Source organism: Arachis ipaensis, chromosome B1, assembly GCF_059453495.1.
Source record: "Arachis ipaensis isolate K30076 ecotype BB chromosome B1, ASM5945349v1, whole genome shotgun sequence".
Lineage (NCBI taxonomy): Eukaryota > Viridiplantae > Streptophyta > Magnoliopsida > Fabales > Fabaceae > Arachis > Arachis ipaensis.
In genome coordinates, this window is record NC_142436.1 from 75316034 (window position 1) to 75327567 (window position 11534).

Genomic DNA, 11534 nt, shown 5'->3' on the forward strand with positions numbered 1-11534 from the left:
GGACAAAGTCCCCAGGTTGGAACTCTCTCCTCTTGATGTGCTTATCATGCACAGCCTTCATCTTTTCCTTGTACAGCCTTGAGTTCTCATAAGCTTCTAGGCGTAGGCTCTCTAATTCTTGCAGTTGCAACTTCCTCTCAGTTCTGGCCTTCTCAAATTCCATATTGCACTCCTTTACTGCCCAAAAGGCTTTGTGCTCTACCTCAACTGGGAGGTGACAGGCTTTTCCATAAACTAAGCGGAAGGGACTCATCTATGCCCAGAGTGCATCTTGTAGCCTGGTGCTCCAGTCTCTTCTATTAGGTTTGACTATCTTCTGCAATATACTCTTTATATCTCTGTTAGACACCTCAGCTTGCCCGTTAGTCTGGGGATAGTAGGCTGTTGCCACTTTATGAACTATCCCATGCTTCTTCAGTAATCCTGCTAGTTTCCTGTTACAGAAATGGGTGCCTTGATCACTCACGATTGCTCGTGGTGATCCAAAGCCACAAATAATATGGGTTCTAACAAAGGAAATAACAGTGTTAGCATCATCAGTGCGGGTAGAAATTGCTTCCAGCCATTTAGAAACGTAATCTACAGCTAACAATATATAAAAATGACCATTAGAATTTGGAAATGGACCCATGAAGTCAATGCCCCAAACATAAAAAATTTCATAGAAAAGCATAGTCTGTTGAGGCATCTCATCCCTCTTGGATATATTACCAAACCTTTGGCATGGGAAACAAGATTTACAAAATTCAGCAGCGTCTTTAAAAAGAGTAGGCCACCAGAATCCACAGTCTAAAATTTTTCTAGCTGTTCTTTGAGGACCAAAATATCCTCCACTCTCAGATGAGTGGCAGGCCTCTAAAATGGACTGGAATTCTGATTGAGGCACACACCGTCTAATTACCTGGTCAGCGCCACATCTCCATAAATATGGGTCATCCCATATATAATATTTGGACTCGCTTTTCAGCTTGTCTCTTTGATGCTTAGTAAAGTTTGGAGGAAATGTGTGGCTAACTAGATAATTAGCTACAGGCGCATACCAAGGGACTACTTCAGATACTGCTTGTAAGTTATCAAACGGAAAATTATCATTTATAGGAGTGGCGGTATCCTTAATGTGCTCAAGGTGACTTAAGTGGTATGCCACTAGATTCTGGTTACCACTCCTGTCCTTAATTTCTAAATCAAATTCTTGTAGTAGTAGTATCCAACGTATAAGCCTTGGTTTGGACTCCTTTTTAGCTAATAAATACTTTAGAGCTGCGTGGTCTGAGTACACTACTAATTTAGCACCAAGTAAATAGGCTCGGAATTTATCTAGAGCAAAAACAATAGCAAGAAGCTCCTTCTCAGTAGTAGTGTAATTAGACTGAGCGGTGTCTAAAGTCTTAGATGCATAAGCAATTACAAAAGGGTCCTTACTTTCACGCTGAGCCAGCGCTGCTCCTACTGCATGATTGGAAGCATCGCACATGATTTTAAATGGCTGGCTCCAGTCTGGTCCTCTCACAATTGGAGCTTGAGTCAGGGCGGTCTTCAGCTTATCAAACGCTTGTTTAGAATCCTCACTGAACTCGAACTCAATATCTTTCTGCAGTAGTCTGGATAAGGGTAGTGCTACCTTACTGAAGTCCTTAATGAATCTCCGGTAAAAACCTGCATGGCCAAGGAACAAACGGACTTTCCTCACAGAGGAGGGGTAAGGTAAACTAGAAATAACATCCACCTTTGCTGGATCTACAGAAATGCCAGTATTAGACATAACATGTCCTAGTACAATCCCTTGTTTAACCATAAAGTGACATTTTTCAAAATTCAATACAAGGTTTGTACTGACACATCTATCTAATAATCTAGATAAACTATCCAAGAAAAGGCTAAATGAATCACCAAAAATGCTAAAATCATCCATAAAAACCTCCATACAGTCCTCAATAAGGTCAGAGAAAAGACTCATCATGCACCTTTGGAAAGTAGCTGGTGCATTGCACAAGCCAAAGGGCATTCTCTTATAAGCATAAGTGCCAAAAGGACATGTAAAAGTAGTCTTTTCCTGATCTTCAGGAGCTATATGGATTTGAAAATAGCCTATATAACCATCTAAAAAGCAATAATGGGATTTACCTGACAGGCGATCAAGCATCTGATCAATGAATGGCAAGGGGTAATGATCCTTGCGAGTGGCTTGGTTGAGACGCCTATAGTCAATGCAAACTCTCCATGAATTCTGCACTCTAGTTGTCAGGAGCTCTCCATGCTCATTTCTTACTGTTGTGATTCCAGATTTCTTGGGCACCACTTGTACTGGACTGACCCATTCACTATCTGAGATGGGGTAAATAATATCTGCTTCAAGTAGCATGGTCACTTCTTTCTTGACAACTTCTAAGATGGTGGGATTCAGTCTTCTCTGAGGTTGACGAACAGGCTTTTCTCCCTCTTCTAGGAATATTCTGTGCTCACAAACTTGAAAGCTGATGCCTACTATATCCGCTAGGCTCTATCCAATTGCTTTCTTGTGTTTTCTCAGCACACTGAGTAGCTGTTCTTCTTGTTGAGAAGTAAGTTCCCTTGCAATAATAACTGAAAACTTCTGCTTGTCCTCAAGGTAAGCATACTTGAGGTGTGGAGGGAGGGGCTTTAATTCTAATTTCTGCTCATGGCCAGGCTCTAGATCATCCGGAGCTGGTGATAATGGTGAAGTGCTCTCATTGTCCTCCGAGAATGTCCCCACACTTGGACCTTGTCCTGTGTTCTTCTCTTTTAATTCCTCCTAGTGAACTTCAGCCACGGTTTCATCTATGATGTCACACTGGGAGATAGAATAATCATCCGGAGGGTGCTTCATCGCGTCATTAAAACTGAATTTCACCATTCTGCCATCTATTTCAAAAGAATAAGTTCCAGAAAATGCATCCAGCTTGATCTTTGAAGTCTTCAGGAATGGTCTTCCAAGAAGGATTGATGATGGCCTTCCTGAGTCATTAGGGGGCATCTCCAGGATATAGAAGTCAATGGGAAATGTGAGCCCCTTAATGCTCACTAATACATCTTCAGCAATTCCAATCACTGTAATAATGCTTTTATCTGCTAACACAAAACGAGCTGCCGACCTTTTTAAGGGAGGGAGCCTCAAAGTATCATATATAGACAAAGGCATTATACTAACACATGCTCCTAAATCACACATGCAGTCAGAAAATATCACACCTCCAATAATACAGTTAACCATACATGGACCTGGATCACTACACTTTTCAGGTATACCTCCCATTAAAGCAGATATAGAACTACCTAAAGGAATAGTTTCTAATTCATTAATTTTGTCTTTATGTATACATAAATCTTTTAGAAACTTTGCGTATTTAGGTACCTGCTGAATAACATCAAAAATGGGAACAGTTACCTCAACCTTTTTGAATATTTCTACCATTTTGGGATCAAATTCCATCTGCTTCCTGGACTTTCTTGCAATTTGTGAAAATGAAATAGGGAGGGCGTTTTCTGTAGGGTCTGCCTCCTTTGGTGCTTCTTTCTGTGGTTGAGCTTCTTCTTCTTTAACCATGTCTTGTATCTCCTCTTCCTCTTTAGCATCCTCTACTTCCACCACCTCTTCAGCTGAGGCATTTTCTGATGGGATTGGCTCCTCCTGATTCCTCTCTTGCAGTGTGGTGCCAGACCTTAGGGTGATGGCATTGATGCCACCCTTTGGATTGGGTAAGGGTTGAGAAGGAATCCCACTGGAGCTTGCTTGTTGAGTGTTTGAAGTATTGGGTGATGCCAGCTGAGAGATGAGAGCTTGTATAGCAGATGCTAGGCCATTAAGTGAACTTTCCACGTTCTTTTGTCCTTGCGCAATGGATTGAAGCACCTCGTCACTCGAAGAGGAATTAGATTGAGTGATCTGCGAAACTTGTTGTTGGTTATGCTGTGGTCCTTGGGACTGCCTCAGGTGAGGTGCTCTGTAAGGCTGGTTCTGGTTCTGCTGCCTGTTGTTGTTATTATTCCACCTCTGATATTCTTGATTATCTCTGCCTCCTCTGTTATTGTTGTCCCTCCAACTCTGGTTAGAATTATCTTTCCAACCTTGGCTGGAATTGTCCTGCCATCCATGGTTGTAACTGCCACCTTGATTGTATCCTTGATTGGGGCGGTCATAAAAGTTATGAGTGGCTGCTACAGTGTTGTCTTCCTGTTGGAGTTGCAGACATTCATCAGTATAATGGCTATAATCAGCACAGATCCTGCACACTCTCTGTGGGACTAACTGTTGGCTTTGCTGTGCTTGTTGTTGATTCAATTGCATCTGGTTCAGTAAGTTGGTCATTTCACATATACTCTGAGTCAGAGCAGTAGTCTCTTTGCTAGAAGATACCTCTGCAATAGCTTTCGACCGACTTTGTTTCTGTCTGTGATTCCTAGTAGATTCAGCCAAGTCGTTGATCAGTTGCCATGCCTCATCAGTGGTCTTGTACTTTTTCATAGACCCATTGCTAGCACTTTCCAATGTGATCTTATCTTGAGGCCTCATGCCCTGTGTGACGTAGCCGAGCAACACTATCTTGTCAATCATATGGTAGGGGCATGCTTCCAGAAGATTATTGAAGTGCTCCCTGTATTCGTAGAGAGTCTCGGACTCGTCCTGAACAATCATGGAAATGTCTTTCCTCAGTTTATCAGTAACTTCAGTTGGAAAGAATTTTTCCAAAAATTCTCTTCTAAGCGTATCCCAGTCAGAAATGGTTGCTGCGGGTTGAGTGTAGTACCACTCTCTCGCCTTTCCCTCAAGAGAGAATGGGAAGGCCTTTAACAGAATAGAAGTTTCATCTGTACCATCACGCCTGACAGTAGAACAGGCTGCTTGGAAATCCCTAAGGTGCTTGATAGGCTCTTGAGCAGGTAAGCCATGAAACTTAGGCATCAAGTTGAGCAGTGCAGTCTTTATTTCAAAATCTGTAGCCACCGCTGGGTGATGCGCTTGAAACGGTTGCATTGTAAAATCAGGGGCTCCAGCCTCCTGGATAGTAACTCTCCTAGGTGCTGCCATGTCACCTGCATGTAAATCAACCGAATCAGTAGAACGGGAGCTTGTTTCTCCTTTACGTGACGTTTTAGATTCGTCCTCGGGGAGGACTAACCGACGCCGAGCTTGCCTTAGATGTGAAATAGTTCTTTCAATCTCAGGATAAAATACTGGCAAGCTTGGATCCGGAAGTGAACGCGTCATTTAATGAAAGAAACATGTAGCTCATAGTAGCAAAAATAAAATAAAATGCAAATAAATAAATTTCAATCAATAACTTAGCACTCTATTGCAACTCCCCGGCAACGGCGCCAAAAATTGACGTGACGAAAATTGGCGAGTTAAAAAATTATTATAAGAGATACGTTGCAAGTATAGTTCTTAACCAACCAAAATCTGCTTATCAATTTAGAAGGGTTATCACAAAATTAGAATTAAAATACTGGGAGTATGAATCCCAGGTCGTCTCCTAACGAGTTGCAGAAAGATGTGCTATTTTATTAATCAGATATTTTCTAAAATGGGTTGAGTTGATAAACAGGAAATTAAATCAGAGAATTTATGTAATTTAAATAAAAACCTTGACCGAGAGTAGATTAGTTGGAAGCCCTATCCTTGATGGAGTTCTCCCAAGATCAATTGATAATTGAAGGTTGCCTGCTCAGTTATCCTTTACCAGATAAAGGAAAGTTAAGCAAGTTGGAAGTCAGTTTCTATTCACAAGTTCTAATCCTCTCCCTTGGGAAGGACTAGTGTCAGTGATTAGAGGGCGACCCAACGCTAAACCCAACTATAATTTTACTCTTGAGTATCCAACTCAAGGTCCTCCTTTCAATCAACTCCCAATCAAGTTATGGAACTACTCACTCATTATGATTGTAAAATCCATGAAATAAGAAAGGGAAATAAAGAAAGACATGATAAATAATAATCAAAAGGATCAATTAAAAATAAAAATAGTTCTTGTATTAATAAATTCTAAAAATAATCCAATAGTAACTCTGAATAAATTAAGGACATGGAAGAGTAAGTGACAAGTAAGGAAACAAACTAGAATGATGAAGTCTTGACGGAGGTAATAACTCTTCTCAATATCCCAATCCAAAAAGCAATAGAAATCAAAATCCTAAGAACTATCGATGTAGAGAGAAAACCTAGAGGAGGAGTAAAATCAGATCTAAAACTAAAATTATGCGGAATGGATGTTGTTCTTTGGTCTCTGCTTGTTTCCTGGCTCTAATCTGCTTTTCTGGGCCAAAAACTAGGTCAAAATAGGGCCCAAAATCGCCCCCAGTGAATTATGCAGATTCTGCAGATCGCGCACGTCACGCGATTGCGTCATCCAGCGTTTTGCCTTGCCATGCGTGCGCGTCGTCCATGCATTCGCGTCACTTGTGCGCGTCGTCCATGCGAGCGCGTCACTGCAATTTCCTCTATTTCACGCGGTCGCGTGAGCCATGCATCCGCGTCACTTCTCGCTGGTCATCTCCTCAATTTCTTGTGTTCCTTCCAGTTTTGCAAGCTTCCTTTCCAATCTCCAAGTCATTCATGCCCTATAAAGCCTGAAACACTTGACACATAGATCACGGCATCGAATGGAATAAAGGAGAATTAAGATACATAATTGAAAGTCTCTATAAAGCAATTTTTCAATCATGGAGTAATTTTGGGAAGGAATTGTAAATGCATGCTAATTTAATGAATAAGTGGGTAAAGATTTGATAAAACCACACTATTAGACACAATATAAACCATAAAATAATGGTTTATCACATATTTCTTAGTAAATGTCCACAAGAGACACTCGAAGAGGGGTGTAGTTGTGGTATTTTCTAGGCTTCTCACTGGGTTGATCTTCTTTTTTCTTGGACTCTTTATCCTTGTCCCGAGAGGGGTAGGAGAATCCAGGTTTTAAGGTTTCTCCTAATCGAGAATTCTCTTCCATGTTAATATACTTTTCTGCCCGTTTTTGCACCTTGTTCAGAAATGTTGGATGCTTTTTTGATATGAAGTGACTAAAAGGTCCTTCTCGCAAGCCATTGATGAGACCCATGGTGCGGTATTTGTAACCCACTAACTTACCGGCAAGTGTACCGGGTTGTACCAAGTAATACCTTACGTGAGTAAGGGTCGATCCCACGAGGATTGATGGATTAAGCAACAACAGTGTTTGATAGGCTTAGTTAGACAAACAGAAAATAATGTTTGGGAGTTTAAAAGACATTAAACAATATAAAGAATATTGAAGAAAGGCAAGTAAAAATGTTGGGAATAAAATATTGAGAAAGCAGTTAAGGTTTTAGAGTTATCTATTTTTCCGGATTTATTTTTCTTACTAACTATTTTAATTATATAGGATTTAATTTATGGCAAACTATATGTGACTAGACCCTAATTCCTTAGACCTTTCTAGTCTCCTCTAAAATTCATTAACTGCCAATTCCTTGGTCAATTAATTCCAATTAGAAGCTACATGATCAAATTCCAGTTTATATGCCACAAAAACTCTAATTACCCAAAAATAAAAGGATTATATGTCACGTATCCCGTTAAATCCATATAATTAAAATTTCGGAGAATATGTTTTCAAGTTGTTGTTCAAGTAAAGAGCTTTTCCAAGTTATACAAGAACTCAAATAGAAAGAGGGTCATACTTCCGTTCAACCCAAATTCATAAGATAAAGAGCAAAAACAATTCTTAAATTATAAATCCATGCATAAATTAAAATAGAAAAAGCAATAAAATTAATCCATAGAAATAGACAGAGCTCCTAACCTTAACAATGGAGGATTAGTTGCTCATGATTCAGAGTAGAAAATAAGAATTCTAATAAAATGTATTTTGGTAGTCTGAGATCTCTCTAAAGGAAGGAAAGTTTCTCCCTTTTATAACTAATCCTAATAAATTTAAAATTTATCTTTAAAACTAAAATAATATCTTTTCCTATTTTTAAAATTTGAATTTAAATTATAATTTATTATAGCAATCAGCAAATCTTTAATTGATGGATGGGGACCACTTGGTTTCACTAGGATCCACGCCTAACTTGGGCTTTAGTGCGCCTAACTTGAAGTGGGCAGGACCAATCTCGCGTATTGTTGTTGTGTCTTGCGCTTAACTTGAGAAATCTAAAGTTAGGCGCAGCCTTGGCAGCGAGTTCGGAGAAGAAGCATGGACTATTATATATCGTTGGAAAGCTCTGGAAGTTAGCTTTCCAACGCCACTGAATAGTTTTGAATGCTACCTAAAATAAACAGAAAATAAACAGAATTGCACAAGACTCAAAGTAGCATCCATAGTGGCTAAAAGATAATTAATTCTTAATTAAACTCAACAATTTAAATGCAAATTCACTAGGAAAAGATAGGAAATATGCTCACGCATCACAACACCAAACTTGAATTTTTGCTTGTCCTCAAGCAACCAAAACTAATATAAACTTAGGATGTGAATTTGCATGAGAATGAGAATTCGCTTAAGCTCATGTCTCTTCTTATAGTGGGGTTTACAACTACAATCCTGAATAGTTTTGTCATCTCACTTTATCCTTTGAAGTTTAAAATAACTGGCATCCATAGGAACTCAGAATTCAGATAGTGTTATTGATCCTCCTAGTTCATTATGTTGATTCTTGAACACAGCTACTTTATGAGTCTTGGCTGTGACCCTAAGCATTTTGTTTTCCAGTATTACCACTGGATACATAAATGCCACAGACACATAGCTGGGTGAACCTTTTCAGATTGTGACTCAGCTTTGCTAGAGTCCCCAGTTAGAGGTGCCCAGAGCTCTTAAGCACACTCTTTTTGCTTTGGACTATGACTTTAACCGCTCAGTCTCAAGCTTTTCACTTGACACCTTCACGCCACAAGCATATGGTTAGGGACAGCTTGATTTTAGCTGCTTAGGCCAGGATTTTATTCCTTTGGGCCCTCCTATCCATTAATGCTCAAAGCCTTGGATCCTTTTTACCCTTTGCCTTTTAGTTTGAAGGGTTATTGGCTTTTTCTGCTTGCTTTTCTCTCTTTTTTTTCGCAAGCTTCGTGTTTTTCACTGCTTTTTCTTGCTTCAAGAATCAATTTTATGATTTTTCAGATTATCAATAACATTTCTCTTTTTTCATCATTCTTTCAAGAGCCAACAATTTTAACATTCATAAACTTCACTATAAAAAATATGCACTGTTCAAGTCATGCATTCAGAATCACAGAAAGTACCACCACATCTAAGTAAATAAGACTATTCTTCAATATAAACTCACTTTCTCATGCAATACATCACTTTTGTATTTTTTTTTTGAATTTCAAGCTCAATGAGTAATACATGAGACATCTTTTCAAAATTAAAGCAATTAAGAGAAAACTAAACTAGACCTAGGATTCTAACTAATAAAGGATCATGCAACAAACAAAGCAAAATAGCAGGAAACTGGAACATAACATAATAAAAGCGGAAAGGAATAAAAAATGAAAGGAACTTAACCACCTTAGTTATCCGAGCGGTCGTTTTATTCTTCAGGTTGTGCTCCTTTGTGAAGATGATTCACCTCCCTTAGTGCAATAAAAATAAACAGAAAACCCTTAAGCGAAGCGTCAACACCAAACTTAAAGGTTTGCTTGTCCTCAAGCAAAGAAGAACTGAAAATAAAAATAAATAGTAAGAGGAATCTCCGGTTCCTGTTCTAAAATAGCTGCATGATCAGAAAAATAATAAAAACTCAATAAAAATCAAATAAGTAAGAAAGCTACTACTATGAAGAATAACTAAGGATACGAAATTATCGGGTTGCCTCTTGACAAGCGCTTCTTTAACGTCACTAGCTTGACGATCAGCTCCCCTAAGGAGGGGGATCATAGGGGCTCAGCTCTTCACCCCTTACTTTGAACTTCTTTCCTGTGTCTTCATAAATTAGCTCAATATGCTCCAGAGAGAGGATTCTATTTACTGTATAAATTCATGCTAGAGTCTTAGTCAATACCACCTTCATTCCTGGGGAGAAACCTTCAGTGGGGATCTTTTTGTTTCTCCATCCCTTGGGTATTTTCTTTTTTTTGGGAACCTCCTCCTTGGTGGATGATGCATTTCCAACACCAAACTTAGGTTTGATGTCAGGAGGAATTTTACTGATTGTCACCAAAGGAGTTTAAGTTGGAGACTCTTCTGTGCATCATCAGGGGGTTCTTGAAGGTTTGGATCAATAAGCTCAGCCTGCATGCACCTCTCTCCTTCACCTGTTGAATGTATATCTTTGAAGACATGAAAGACCAGTTGCTCATTATGCACTCTAAGCACTAATTCACCCACTTCTACATCAATCAGAGCTCTTTCAGTGGCTAGGAATGGTCTTCCTAGAATTATAGTGGAATTCTCATCCTCCCCTGTATCAAGAATTACAAAATCTGCTGGGAGAAAGAACTTACTCACTTTGACCAAGATATTTTCCACTAATCCGTATGCAGGTTTCATAGATTTGTCTGCCATCTGTAATGCTATCTTTGTGGGTTGTGCCTCTTGGATCTGCAGCTTCTTCATCACAGACAAGGGCATTAAATTGATGTTTGCTCCCAGATCACATAACGCTTTCTCAAAGATTGTGCTCCCAATGGTGCATGGAATTTGAAAGCTCCCTGGATCTGGCATCTTCTTTGGTAAGTTATTCTGAATGATGGCACTACATTCTTTAGTCAGGACTACTGTCTCATTTCCCTTTAAAGGCTTCTTCTTTGACAACAACTGCTTCATGAACTTGGCATAGAGAGGCATTTGTTCCAAAACCTCAGCAAAAGGAATATTGATTTACAACTTTTGAAGATTTCCAAGAACTTTGAAAACTGCTTGTCCTTGGTCTCCTTTTGAAGTCTCTGAGGATATGACATTTTTGGTTTGTACTCAGGAGCCTTTGGCAATGTAGGATAAGTGTCAAGAGAGTCTGGGAATGGGTTGTCCGAATGCTTTGGAGGGGCGTGCTCTACTTCTTCCTTCTTTTCCTCTGGAGCTTCGTTTTCAACTAGCTCTTCATTGGCCTTGGTCTCAGAGCCAGCTACTTTACCACTTCTCAATTGAATAACCTTGTAATCTTCTCCAGAGTTCACCACTGTATCACCTTGAAATGTACTTGCAGACCTCTCAAGTATTTGCTTGCTCAGTTGGCCCACTAGCACCTCTAAGTTTCTAATGGAGGCTCTGGTTTCCTGCATAACTTGTGCTTCCGTACTTGCCACTTGTTCACTTATTACGTTGATAGCCTTGCATTCCTCTCTTGGATTTGGAATTGTGTTACCAGGAAGGCTATTAGTGGTCCTCTGATCAATTTTATTAACTTTTGTGGCTAATTGACCCATTTGAATCTCCAGGTTCTTGATGGATGCTCTGGTTTCCTGTCTAAAACCTGTCAATATTGCTTCCAAATCATTGTTCTATTGGAAACTGCCCTGAGAACTATTGTTGAAGTTCTGAGGTCTCTGAGGTTGATCTCTCCATCCAAAATTTGGGTGATTCCTCCATCCCTGA